This window comes from Cryptomeria japonica, chromosome 8 (genome assembly GCF_030272615.1).
Source record: "Cryptomeria japonica chromosome 8, Sugi_1.0, whole genome shotgun sequence".
NCBI classification, from domain to species: Eukaryota; Viridiplantae; Streptophyta; class Pinopsida; order Cupressales; family Cupressaceae; genus Cryptomeria; species Cryptomeria japonica.
Genome location: NC_081412.1, coordinates 562,339,517 through 562,353,840, shown reverse-complemented (window position 1 = coordinate 562,353,840; position 14,324 = coordinate 562,339,517).

Here is a 14,324-nt window from a genome sequence, read left to right as displayed (position 1 = left end):
CTCAGGAAGTGAATATTGTTGTGGATAAGGACAACATAGAGGCTAAGAATGATAATGTTGACAATGGCAACATTGCTGAGAAATCGGTAGAGACTATTGAGGTTGAGATCCCAACTGATCAAACATTACAAATAGAGCAACCATTGGATATTGGAAAAAATAATGAAGGTATAGATGCTAACATAGAGAAACCTACTGAGACTGAGACACCAACAGTTGAGCATATAGAGAAACCTACAGAGGCATAGGTACATACTAAGGCAGAGAAACTGGTAATCACTAAGAAACCTAAACAATCAGACAAACCTTTACTGGTTGAAATGCAAACTCAGACTGATCCACCAGAGGTTAACACAAACAAAATGGTTACAAATGTTGGAAGCACAAAGGTAATTAAGGTAATAGGTCAGACATCCAACACTTCATCAAGTGAATTCAGACCTACTAATGTAATAGAGGTACTCTTGGACTCAATCAAGAAGATAACAGACTGTAATGCAGAAGGTAATAGGTCTTAAATTGATTGCACCAAAATGTAACATAGATCATGTAAAGGATTCTTTAGGTAAATTGGACACATTGTCCAAATTCATTACTGACAATGTAATAATGGTTGATAAGGTGAATGAGGACACCGTCAAAGAGAAAGTTGAAAAGGAGAAGGATAAATTCTTTGAGGACACAATAAATAAGTGCACAAAACACATGAATACACTATTACCGACACTCAACACTACAATTTTGGAATATAAAGAGTTGTACAAAGAAACATGCAAACCACATCTTTTGACATAGGACATAGAAAAGGAAATAAGTAGAGTACAGAAAGAAATAGATGACATAGCTGATAACATAATTGGTTCATCCAAACGTATATCAGTTATTGAGCAAGAAATAGCAGGTTTTGAGGAGAAACTGGAGAAATTTGAGAAAGAAAAGGCAAGGATTAAGGCTAATGCCAGAGAACTTAAGTATAAACTTGGTCCTAAGTTGGACAATCTTATCTCTCTAAGAAATGAAATCTCTAAGGCATTACTTCAAGGAGAGCGATCATTGGAAGAGTACATGCATTATCTCACTAGCATGATCCAACAGATTAAGGCAACCCTGAACGACAACAATAGATTCATGCAGAGTCTAAATTTGGTTTTGACAGATATATTTCAGATTGTAACGAACTGGTTACAAACCTTGAGGTGAAATTTCTCATTTGACAATTTTTGAAAAGCTTTGTCATTGATGTCAAAGGGGGAGTAGTGGAGAGAAAAATGATTAATCAAAGAAGATCATCTTCTCAGGGGAAGCACATCTTTTTGGAAACTTTTTGGACTTTAGTTTTGGAACAGTGTTTGGATTTTTCTCATGAGTGTTGCTATCAATGCCAAAGGGGGAGATTGTTGGCATTCTACACTCTTATGAGAATAGTTGGTGTTGTCATTGATGGAAACCATCTAGAAACCTTCTGGCACTCATCTGGTAAGCCACCGGCAGTTACCAGCACTGGCATAGACATCTACATACATTGACAGGCACTTCACCGACAACGGCAACAATGCATACCGACACCCCAGCCGACAGGGAATAAACTTTTGTTTATTGTATTTAATTGTAATTATCTTTTGTAAAGCCAACATGGCATATTATAAAAGACTCATATATATGTATGAGATCTTATAGGTCATTTAAATAAGTAAGGTAGTATGCATGGAGAGAATATATAGATGATATTTTGGAGATATAGTTGATAGCGAAGGTTTTGGTTATAGAATGAGCTTAAACTGGTATTGAACCTGGCATAGTTGATGCTGATTTAAAGTAGTACATTGTATTGGATTTCATAATCCATTTTTGTAGTCAGTGTGACTCTCATTGAGCAGTGAGCTCTAGGCAGTTGGCCTTCCTGCATGTGCAGGCCCCTCATTGTAAGTAATATTTATTCATTGGCCAATGAGTGAATATTGTGGGTCACAAATCCCACCAAGGTTTTTCCCACACTAGGTTTCCTCATTAAACATCTTGTGTTATGGTGTGTTTTCTATGTTGTCTTTATTGTTCCTATTTACTGCATTAATTCTTATTTACTAGTACACTATTTTGGAATGCAAAATTCTTAATAAGGTTAAATACTCTGCTAACCAGTTAGATACTGATTCACCCCCCTCTCAGTATCTTTAGGACTGTCATTAATCGTAACAAGAACTACCTTGAAATTATACATGACTTCCTACCTAGTATATGCAGCCACCTCCATGAGGCAATTTCCAGGACTGTCTATAAAGGGTGACAAAAGGAAAACCCTAGTGTGGGAATATTATTCTCAGTTGACTATTGCCAATTGGAGAAGTCATTTTTAAAGGGTTAATGACACTTTCTTTTTTTGTATGGAAGTGCTTATTTGATAAGGAATTATAGAAAAAGAGACTTTCAAATGCATCATATAATAAAATTTGTGAGTATGGGTGTGTTTTATTGCAATTTCCTACATTCATGTAGGTTGCTTCACAGGTGAACCCTTTATGCTTCCAAGGTATCAATCTGATAAGATCATTGTAATGGAGCTATGTTGTTAGTTGGTATATGTACATGAGAGACAATCTTCTTAGTCCATTGGTAGATATTCAGTGACAACTGCCCCCAAAGCCAAGAACATGGAAGAGGAAATATAGTGGGTTACAATAAAAATATTCAAAGCCTGCAATAACTTTGATTTTCATGGAATGAAGAATTAAATCCATAGGAATTATGTACATGTGCACTAATTAGAAGATGTATGGGTGGATTGTGGGGATGAGGAGGATGTGAGGAAACTCAATTTTAGTTGTCTCACACTTGAGCAGATTGAAAATCTAAATTTGGCCAAGATTCCAGATACATGGGAAGACACTACTGATGATATTGTGGATCCCATCTACTCCAAGAACAATATTGTTAATACTCCCCTTCCTCTTATTCAGTGGTCGCAGAAAGAAAACAAGTCTATTTCTGTGATATTTCCCCCATCATGCCAAATACCAATGCATGGTTGTTGAAGAAAGGTATAAGAATGAATCTACTCCATGTGAGTTCTGGTGATGACGAGGAAGATGAAGGTCATGTGGGAAAGACTTAAGAAATGAGAACCAAGAATAAATAGGACTTATAGGAGGCACCACCAATTTCATCTCCCAAGTCTAAAGGGAAAGGGACAAAGTATAGGTTTACTATTAAAGGGCCAAAGAAAGGAGAATCTTCTTCAATATCTCAAGCTGCACAAGAAGATGTTTCTAAAGAACCAGCATCAAAAGAACTAGAAAAATATTAAGAGGAGGGAGAAATACCGCATGAAGAAGAGATGCATGATATGGAGTAGTCAACTCCACCACTAATTAGTACTTCCTCTGCAACACCATAGGTTCCTACTTCAACTTAGGTAACCATTCATTCTATTGTGTCTATTTAGATGAAGAAGATGAATAATAGGAAGATGAAGGATTGGACATTGTTGGGTCACAAGGAGAAGATGATCAAGAGTTTGTGGCATTGTCAATCCCTCCTAGTTTTGATGATGTACCTATGTCTATCATTGAATCTTCAATCTTAGACTTCATAGAAGCAATTGCGTAAATTTATCAAGAACAAAAAATAGTGATGCTTCATTTAGCTGTTGGTACTACAGAAGCTCCACCGCTTGTTTCAATTATTATTGCTACAGAACCTCCACCATTAGTTTCTACCACTGTTACAATAGAAGTTTCATCTCAATTCCCTTTTGTTATCGTTACAACTACCCTTGACCCAGTATCTCAAACTGTTGCAACTACAAGTCAGACCACATCACAAGTGCTAGTAACTACACAGATCAGTACCACAACTTCAACAACAAAATCAGATCTTCCTCCATGGCTAGACATTGTGGCACCTAAGATAAAGAAACAAGTAATCTCACCAGATGATTTTGATTTTGGTCAATTAGGTCATGTTAAATAGAAAGTCACCAAGAACCCTAAGACGGTTTCTAGAGTCTTGGTTGATCCAATGGGAAAAATAAAATATGCATAAGTCTTGGTGCCATCCTCAAACAAAAACAAGAATTAGATTCAACCTATAGATTATACTGTGCAAACTGTGTAACCTAGTGTGGAAACTCATGAGACTGTTAAGAAAGACTCTCAATCTGCCTTGAAATCTGTAATGCACAAACTTGATCAAGAAAGGGCTGAGAAGATTGAGTGGAAAAAAAAATGTGTACAACTGACTGGCGTACTTCTTAAAGTTACACATTCATCACAAGAAGTAGATCCCATAGTTTATTATGTATATGGAGTAACGGTCGAGAAAGAAAAGGAAGTGGGTATCAAGGGTAGGGTGGTAGAGGAATGGATTGATCGCTTGAAATCAAAAGGATCACATCTCCTTAATTTTGCGGTCAAGTTGTGTTAGAATGAAGAAACACTAAGAGGGGGGGTGAATCAGTCTTCACCAGAATAATAAACTTAACCACAAAAAACAAATCTGATAAACTACAACAAGAAGACAAATAAGAAAATTAACAACACAACACACAACACCAAAATTTTGACGTGGAAAACCTAGTTAAGGGAAAAAACATGGTGGGAACCTACCCACAGTAAGATGATACTCTACAATAGTATGTGAAAATATTATAGTGGGGAATGCACATGCATTCAGGCACACTACCTAGATCTCACTACTCAAATATAATGGCTTGAAAGGCTACAACCCTCAGGGAAGTCTCACTGACTGACAATAAGATTCGGACTACAATCCGAAAGAAATGAACTGAAAGAATAGCATCTCCAAATGCTTGATTATAGTTTTGGTTAAGCATAGATGTCTACCCTACAACACCAATCTCAACACAAACTCAACATCGAAGGATAAATCACTTGTTTACACACAAACCTCTCTCTGATAATGCAAACACAATATCAACACACAAACTACATGACTATATCACCTATATATACAATTCATCAACCTTGATAACAAGGTCGACTAAACCCTCAACCCTCACTTACAAAATTACATCACACGATACAAAGATCAACCACTGGACCAATATGATGATTTACATAGTATAACATGGTCCTAATTCAAATTCCCAAACACACAACTCCACCAGAAATCATGCCAAGATCAACCGCAACACACTACACCACTAGAAATACTGCATAACACATAAATCATCACTGATTGATAGAAACCACCAAAAAATTGCATAATGATCAATGCAGATCATCAAAATAAATAGGAAAAATCTAGGAAACACCAGCAAGAATGTTATAATAATCCAGAACAGTTGTACCAATACCACTTTTAAAATCTTCATCTGTCAAAGTGTGAAATCTTGAGAACACAACCAATCAGCAACTGTCATGAAGAAAGATAACTTGCAGAGCACCAAATCATGAACCATCTGAAATGAAGATACACAAGACCAACCAAAACAATATCTCAAAATCTCAACACCAGATCTAATCACACCGGAATATACCAGAGGAAATATCAACCTCTGTAGAACAATGATCAACAAACCAATACTACAAATCGGATCAGAGAATCTTCCCAATCTACAGTCACTGGAGAAAATCATAGGAATATGTTGACATCAATGACAACAACATATCCTAGCAGCAGCAATGACCAACAATATCCAACAATCTCCCCCTTTGGCATTGATGGCAACATATGAATGTGAAAAACAGTCAATGCAAAGAAAGAAGATATCACCAACAAACTCCCCCTAAGATTAATACTTAGAAAGAAGTTTTTCACATGAACTCTCTCCCCCTTTGACAACAATTCCAAAGATATCCAAAAATAGAAAACATAAATCTCTCTCCCCAAAACACAGACTACTCCAGCAGAGGAGCAACACCAACTCATCAATACAGATAAAAAGATAAAGCTCGGATACTAATTTTTAGTAGCATCCAAGAGGGAAGACTGAGAGGGGGGGGGGGTGAATTAGTCTTCACTAGAATAACAAACTTAACCACAAAACATAGATTTGATAAACTGTAACAATAAGACAGATAATCAAATTAACAGCACAACACACAACACCAAGATTTTGATGTGAAAAATCCAATTAAGGGAAAAACCACAGTGGGAACCTACCCACAGTAAGATGACACTCTGCAATAGTATGTGAAAATATTATAGTGGGGAATGTACATGCATTCAAGCACATTGCCTAGAGCTCACTACTCAAATATAATGGCCTGAAAGGATACAACCCTTAGGAAAGTCTCACTGACTTACAATAAGATTAGGACTACAATCCAGAAGAAATGAACTAAAAGAATAGCATCTCCAAATGCCTGATTATAGTTTTGGTTAAGCACAAATGTCTAGCCTACAACACCAATCTCACCACAAACTCAACATCGAAGGATAAATCACTTGTTTGCACACAAACCTCTCTTTGATAATGTAGACACAACATCGATACACAAACTACATGACTATATCACCTATATATACAATTCATCAACCTTGATAACAAGGTTAGCTAAACCCTCAACCCTCAATTACAAAATTACATCACATGATACAAAGATCAACCACTAGACCAATATGATTATTTACATAGTATAACATCATCCTAATTCAAATTCCCAAATTCACAACTCCACCAAAAATCATGCCAAGATATACCGCATAACATGCAAATCATCACAGGTTGATAGAAACCACCAAAAAATTGCACAATGATCAATGTGGATCATCAAAACAAATAGGACATGACTAGGAAACACCAAAAAACATGTTAGAATCATCCAAAATAGCTGCACCAATACCGCTTTTCATATCTTCACCTGTCAACATCTGAAAGCTCAAGAACACAACCAATCAATAACTATCATGAAGAAAGATAACTTGTGGAGGACCAAATCATGAACCATCTAAAATGAAGATACACAAGACAAACCAAAACAATATCCCAAAAGCTCAGCACCAGATGTGATCACACCGGATGTGATTACACCAGAATATACCTAAGGAAATATCAACCTCTGCAAAACAGTGATCAACAAACCAATAATACAAACCGGATCAAAGAATCTTGCCAATATATAGTCACCAAAGCAAATCACAAGAATATGTTGACATCAATGACAACAACATATCCTAGCAGTAGAAATGACCAACAATATCCAACAAGCTCTTGCTAGATTTTGAAAGTGCACAAGTTCAGATTTAGGATGTACAGTCATTATTATCCTAGGAGATAGAAGAGTTTGAAAAAGATATGTCACTATGGGATAAAATGAGAGAATACAGGGTAGACATCCTTGTTGAGAATAATGTGGTATTGAATCGAGGTGAGTATATTCAAACTCAATAAATTCTAGCACACAAAAATGAATTAACAAAGGTACTGGTCAAGGATTTAGATCAAGATAGAAAACCATGTGTTGATGGAGTTGTTGATATTTCATTAAGGATAGTTGAGTTTCCTTGCCACTTATATGATAAGGATCACAAGGTTTTACCCAGTAATACTATTGAAAAGGAATTCTTTGCTATGATAAGCTAGTTAGTCGATGATGAATTTTCTTTGTCGTTATTCGACAAGTTAATTCAAATCCAAGTTAACTTGGTTTATTGTGCATCCATATTGAAGAAAGCTAAAAGAGCATATGTGAAAGCTGGAGATTCAATCTCCTGAGTTCACACCATCTCTAGTTCAACAACAATGCTAGATAAATCCAAGATGCAAGCTACATTGGATAGATTCAAAGAATTCCAAAAGACCAATGAGGGGGGAGAATGAAGAATAAAGTGTCGTCAACACTAAGTAGAATTCATGTAGTTGCATCTTTTCTCACTACAAATTTTCTTGTAGTTGCATTTTTATTTTATGTAGTAGTTGTAGTCAAGTGGGACTCTACAGTTGAATTAGTCAACCGTGCCCACATTTTTCTCAACTCCTTTCCTATAAAAGGAGGGACCTCATTTGTAAATATTTATCTTTTATATGCTTAGCAAAACTTTGTCTAATTGTTGCCTTAAGTGATACTTTGAGCTCTTTTGTTGTTAGAATTAATCAAGTAAATATAGAAGACAATTATCTTTGTTTCCAAACTTTGAGTTGGGCAAGAAATTGTGTATATGAGTGAATCTTCTTTTGTTCATTGCTTATATATGTTCTTTAATTCCTTGATGGTATTGGTGTTTGGTTTATGTTATTAAAGGAGCATTATGATTGTGATTATATACTTTGGGCTATTTTTCATATTTGGAAAATCTTCTTGTGATACGGTGATTAAACGGGAGGCTTTGTACTACTTGTTGATTACTTTTGGTTAATAAAAGTTTCACCTATAACTTGAAGACTTTGAGCTGCAAATTATAATAGTTATTAGATTGGAAATTGTATTGCACTCACATATACTTTATGCTTATGCTGATTTAGAGATATATTTTAATCATTGTAAGCAAGAGTAGTTAGTTTGACAATTTGTAAGAAGTTTTATCAAGTGAAGGGATACATGTTAATTCTGAAAAAAAGAGAATTATACACCCTGATCTTACCCCTGAATTTACTTTCAAGTTGTTGAAATACCAAAATTCTATCAGGGAACCTCCCCTTGATGATAGGAGAGACTTTGCCTCAACATAGTTGTGTGTGAAATCTATATATTTTGTCATTGGTGTGCTGGTGACAAAATATTCACCTAACATAGTATTATCATGAAATGAACCAATTGAGATCATATTAACCATTTGATCTTACTCAAATCCCTCCTCCATGCAATTGGCATAAGTTTCATCTATTTCTTCCATGGCTTTTGCAACTACACACTAGGTTTGTGGATGAGGTAAATTGCACACAACACACCATGGATTTTCTTCAACAAAATGTTCTTTAGGCTTCTTGAGAGCATCAGGTGTGTCTCTAGTACCTAAAGGCTTTGGATTAGACACCACAGGTTTTCCATCTTTCCAATTTGTACTATAGGGCATATCATGTAACCTTGGTCTGTCATGTATTGGGTAATTATGCCTGTCATGAGACAGCCCCTTTTTATTCCTAGATATTATATAATTCAGATCTTTGAGTGCTTTCATGACCTTGTCCATTTTATCTTCCTCTTATGGTTGCTTAGCATGATCTCCCTTGGGATTTTGCAGGATCCTTACATCATCTCTCTTAGTAACCTTACCAAAAGCCTTTCTATTATTTTCTATGGTAAGGTTCTCCTTAAATTCATCATTGAGAAAAGGAGGGTTCTTATATCTTAGTTCATAGCCAATCTTGGGGTCAAAATCATCATAGTAAAAGACCATACACATATGATCAATTGGCTTCAATTAAGGTGCAATTTTATTAAACAACTTGATGAATCTATTGTTGAAACTTGACACCTCCTCATTTGTGTCCCTTCTTTATACTGGTCAGTTCACGAAGTGAAAACTTTGGGTCTGAATGATCTTCATATTGGTCCTTAAACATTCTCTTGAAATCCTAGAAGGATCTAATAGACAAGTCAGGTAGACTTTTGTACCATTCCCTAGCATCATCTGTGAGGGATTGCATAAACATTTTAATGAAAACATATTCATGCTCAACCTCAAAGTTAGCCATTGTATTTTGGAAGGCCCTGATGTGGTCTTCACCAATGATTGCATTATTCCCTGTGAACTTTGGAATGGCATTTCTCAATTCACTGCTGAAAGCATTGGGATAACCTTGAATTCTAGTGAAATCAATTTTCCTATACATGTCTAATTGCATGGGTCTCCTTGCAAATTAATTATGAGGTTGATGTTGTACTTGATGTTGTTGTTGTTGCATATTTGCTTGGTTGAACTAAAACTAAGGTATCTGATTATACTATTGATTTTGATGGGAAAGATAATAATAATATTGCAAGAATTGCAAATATTGCTAATAGGCACTGTTACCCACTATAGGATTATATGGAGGATATTGTGGCAAGGGAAAATGTTGTGAATGCGGAGGAAATTATGGGGGAGGGATGCTACCTCCAAACCCTAGCCTATTAGTTTGGTTTGGTGCCATATTTTGTTGCTAGTTGACACCCTGTTGTTGACTAGATCTTGCTTGATTAATACTATTGGGTTGAGCACTCACTGAAGGTTGATTAGTACTGCTAGGGATAGAGGAAACACTAGGCATCCTAGTAATCCATGGGTAAGACATGGGTATTGAGATCATGGCAGCACTAGATGCAGTAGCTTGAGAACTGGTAGTTGCCTGAGTATGACCTGCAAACTGTGATGTTGATGCACTAATCATAGTAGCTTGGGCACTAACATTTGTGACAAGAGGTATAGAAGAAGCACTACTGGCAGATACATTTTGATAAAGGAGCAGAACCTGATATAGAACTAACATTTCCCACCGTAGACACAATAGGGGCCTAGTTTATATGATTAGCAAACTTCCTAGCCATGGGTGGAAAAGATGAATGGGATTGAGAGGTTAGATTAAGGATTTCTTGAGCCATAAGATTTGTTTCGCTAATGAGTCTCATCATGTCAGCCTGAGCCTTCATTTGATCAACTTTCCTCTATAACTCCTCTACTGATTCTCCAAATGGGTTTTCTGAAGTAGAACATACATTTGAATTAGTGAGATGGGCTTGGAATGAAGCTTGAAATGAGGGAAAACTCATTGATAAGGGGGAAACACTTATTACTTGTGAGTGAGATGTGTTTTGATTAAAACCATCTTGTGCATTAGCTAGTTGCTCAACATATCTAGCTTCACTTTCTCTCTGAAGTCTAACCCTTTCAAATTCAACATAAAGTTGATCCTACCTAGCTTTATCTTGAATAGGGTCCTCATAATAGGGGTTAGAAAAGATTTTATCCATTCAAGGGAAAGTAAAATTGGGGGAAAAGGGCTTCTCTAGGGGAGATTCGTCACTACTTGTATCTTCTACTTCTCTAGTAGAATAATATCCCTCAGAAATATGTTTCCCCTTATCCCTAAGTTGCAGTTGGTGAGAACCTTCTACTTCACTTAAAGGATTTTCAAAAGTAACACTTATTAAATTGCTGACAACTGGGTTTTCAGGATTACCTTTTGTCTTAATTGTCCACCTTTTGTTTGTTGCAGCTCTATTTGTGTGGTGGCTTCTTTGTTCCCTCTTTCCTGCATCTCGATCTAAGCTATGCTCATTGTCTAATGCTTTCTACCTAGAAATGTGTTGATTCCTTCATGTAACAGTAGTGTTTCCTTTATCACTACTCATATGAACTTCTGAAGCTTCAACAAGGTCTATATTTTTTTGGAGTCGACACCCAAAATAGGGATAACTTTCTTAACTTTTATTTGTAACAATGACGCTAATCCTATGGAAGATCTACTAGGTTGGAAGATACAACAAATATTTGACTAATTGATCCCTAATAGAGTAGCCAATATGTTGGTTCCCAAATCAAAAGATCACCAAACCCTAAGGATTTATCCACGTTCCTATCAATGGGTTCAAGGCTGTACTTGGCCAACAAACAAGATTCAATCACTAGGACTGCAATCTTCTACACTTTTGGCTCTGCAAGACCAAGGCGGGTAGACCTTAATAGTGCCTAATGATTTTCCAATTGTCATGCCCAAACTTTTGGGCAAAAAACACAACAACAATTTTTTTCTTAAAACACTTAATTACATGCAATCTATGCCTAATTAGTTGTGACAACTTAACAAGTTGTTCCAAACGAAATCTTAAATGATATTAAAATGGGTTTCTAAAGTGTGCGATGAATTAAAATTTAACTAGAAGTCTTACGTTTCAGTTTAACTCCTAGACGATAGAATTAGATCTTTACTTATGTAACAATTACAATAACTCCTATTATCAAGCAGAACAAATTAATTTTACAAGGACAATATCCTTTTAGATATTTAATAAATTTGCTCAAAAGCCCCTTCAATTTTAGTTACATTTAATAATATTCAAATGGCCTCAAAAACCACTAAATGGCATTAATAAAATTTCTTGAACTAATATCTATTATCATCTAAGGGAATATCAAGTTTCCCCAATTCATTTGACTTAATCTCTTTATTTATAGCTTAATTAATTCTTGAATCTATCAATTCAATATTAACATGATTTCAATGTATCAATATTAAATAACTGAGCAAATAAAATTAAAGTACCAAACCTTATTATAATAATTAAATTGTTTAATAAAAGGTTTCACTAGGGTTAAATAAGTTTGCAAGATCAAGTCCATTAACTTATTCTGGAACAAAATATTATTCCACTACAATACCTTCTTACAAATAAACATTTAACAACCTATATTAAATTATTCCATTTAATTATAAATACCATTAAAATCTCTAAAGTGTATTTATATAACTTAAATCAAGCTGTTATATATTACTTCTCCAAACACTAAATATTAAATATTTAATATTCAATATTTACATTATCTCTTAGTTTAAATTTGATTATTAACCTAATGAAATTCTCATTAATAAACCTTGTTAATAAAATTTAACCAAATATGAGAATAATATTGCTATATAAAAATTAATTCCCAATTTCAATTATAATCCCTAAAAAGTCAACCAAATTTAATAATAACTTAAATTAAATGGGGCCATTCCCCATTTCAAACTTAAAAGAGATCTTTCCCTCTACTTTATTATTATTTCTTCTTTTTTTTATATAATTCTTCAACCCTAAATAGGGTTTATTCATCCTCTTTTTTTTTTTAATATACTAACCTAATATTTCATTTCCTTATTATTAAGCAAACCCTAACCCGAAATTGGGTTAGGGTTGCTTGTTAAACTTTCTCTCCCTTTTTTTTTAAATGCTAATCCTAACCCGAAAATGGGTTAGGGTTTCTTATTTTATCATATCATATTTTATATTTTTCTTTTGTTTTGCCCATGGTGTGTGTGAGCAGGTTTAATGTTGGCGAAGGAGGGAATTACCTTCCATAAAGAGCCGTGGATTCAATGGAGGAGGGGGCGGTGACGTAATTGTGTGGCAGCAGTGGCCGCTACAGTGACCACCCGTAGTGGCGGCCGAGGCCACCACTGGGGGTCGTGGCCCACAATGGCGTTGCAGGTGTCCCTATGGGTCTTGGCCCACAGTGGCGGCCAAGGCCGCCCCTGCGGGTTGCGTCCCGTAGTGACGCCGTGGGTGCCCCTATGGGTCTCAGCCCACAAAGAGGCCTAACCCGCCCATGGGTGCTTGCATGGAGCTTCAGCTCCGGGGATGAGGGTTTGAGCTCATTTTTTTTTAATTAAGTTTATTTCTTTTTTTAAATATATATATACATATATATACATATATATACATATATATATATACATATATATATATATATATATATATGTGTGTATATATATCTATATACGTATATGTATAAGTATATATATAATATATATGTATGCAGATTTGCATACCTGAGGAATGAACCAGAATATATATTTTTTGCAATCTATTTCTTTTTAGATTATAAAATGTAAAAGAAAAGGAATACTATTATATATATATATATATATATATATATATAATATATATATATATATATATATATATATATAATATATATATATATATATATATCTGTGAATCCCCTTTTTTATTTTTTTTATAAAGGCATTGAAACTAAATCTCTTTTTTTTTTTAAATGACATATATATTAATCATTTAACTAAGGAGAAACCAAATTTTTTTTTTATTAAATCTATTTCTTTCAAAGCATTTAAGCAGGTCATTCTACAATAACAGATTAGAGTAAATTTATCCCCCTTTTCTTTTAAATGACATATAGTTAACATTTGAATTAAATAACTATAACTAGATTTATTTACTGCTTTTACAAAATGATAGTGATATTTTATTTACAACTGCAACTAATTATTTTCATAAAGAGATTTAATGCATTAAATTGCAATATCTAATGTGTTATCATTATCTAGGTTTGGTTATTTTTTTTTCTACTTAATATGCATTTACAAAATAGAAAAATTAGCAGAAGTTAATTTATTTATAGCTGCAATTTATATCTTTCTAGAATTCATTAAATAATAATAGCAAGATGCAATGTAAGATTAAAAGAACAACTATAACTTTCATACATAATCTTTTCCTATAATTGCATAACATTTAAAAGATAACTTCAGCATTTGCATTCTTCACTTTGCAAGGAAATATACTTCAAATAAAATACATTTTATTACATGGGTAAAACTTAGTCAAATAATACATTTTCTTTTCTACAATTTAAATACAATAAGAAAACTCCTTTTTTTTCTGCAACTAAAATACAATAGGAAATTTTTTCTTTTCTGCAACTAAATACAATAAGAAATCTTT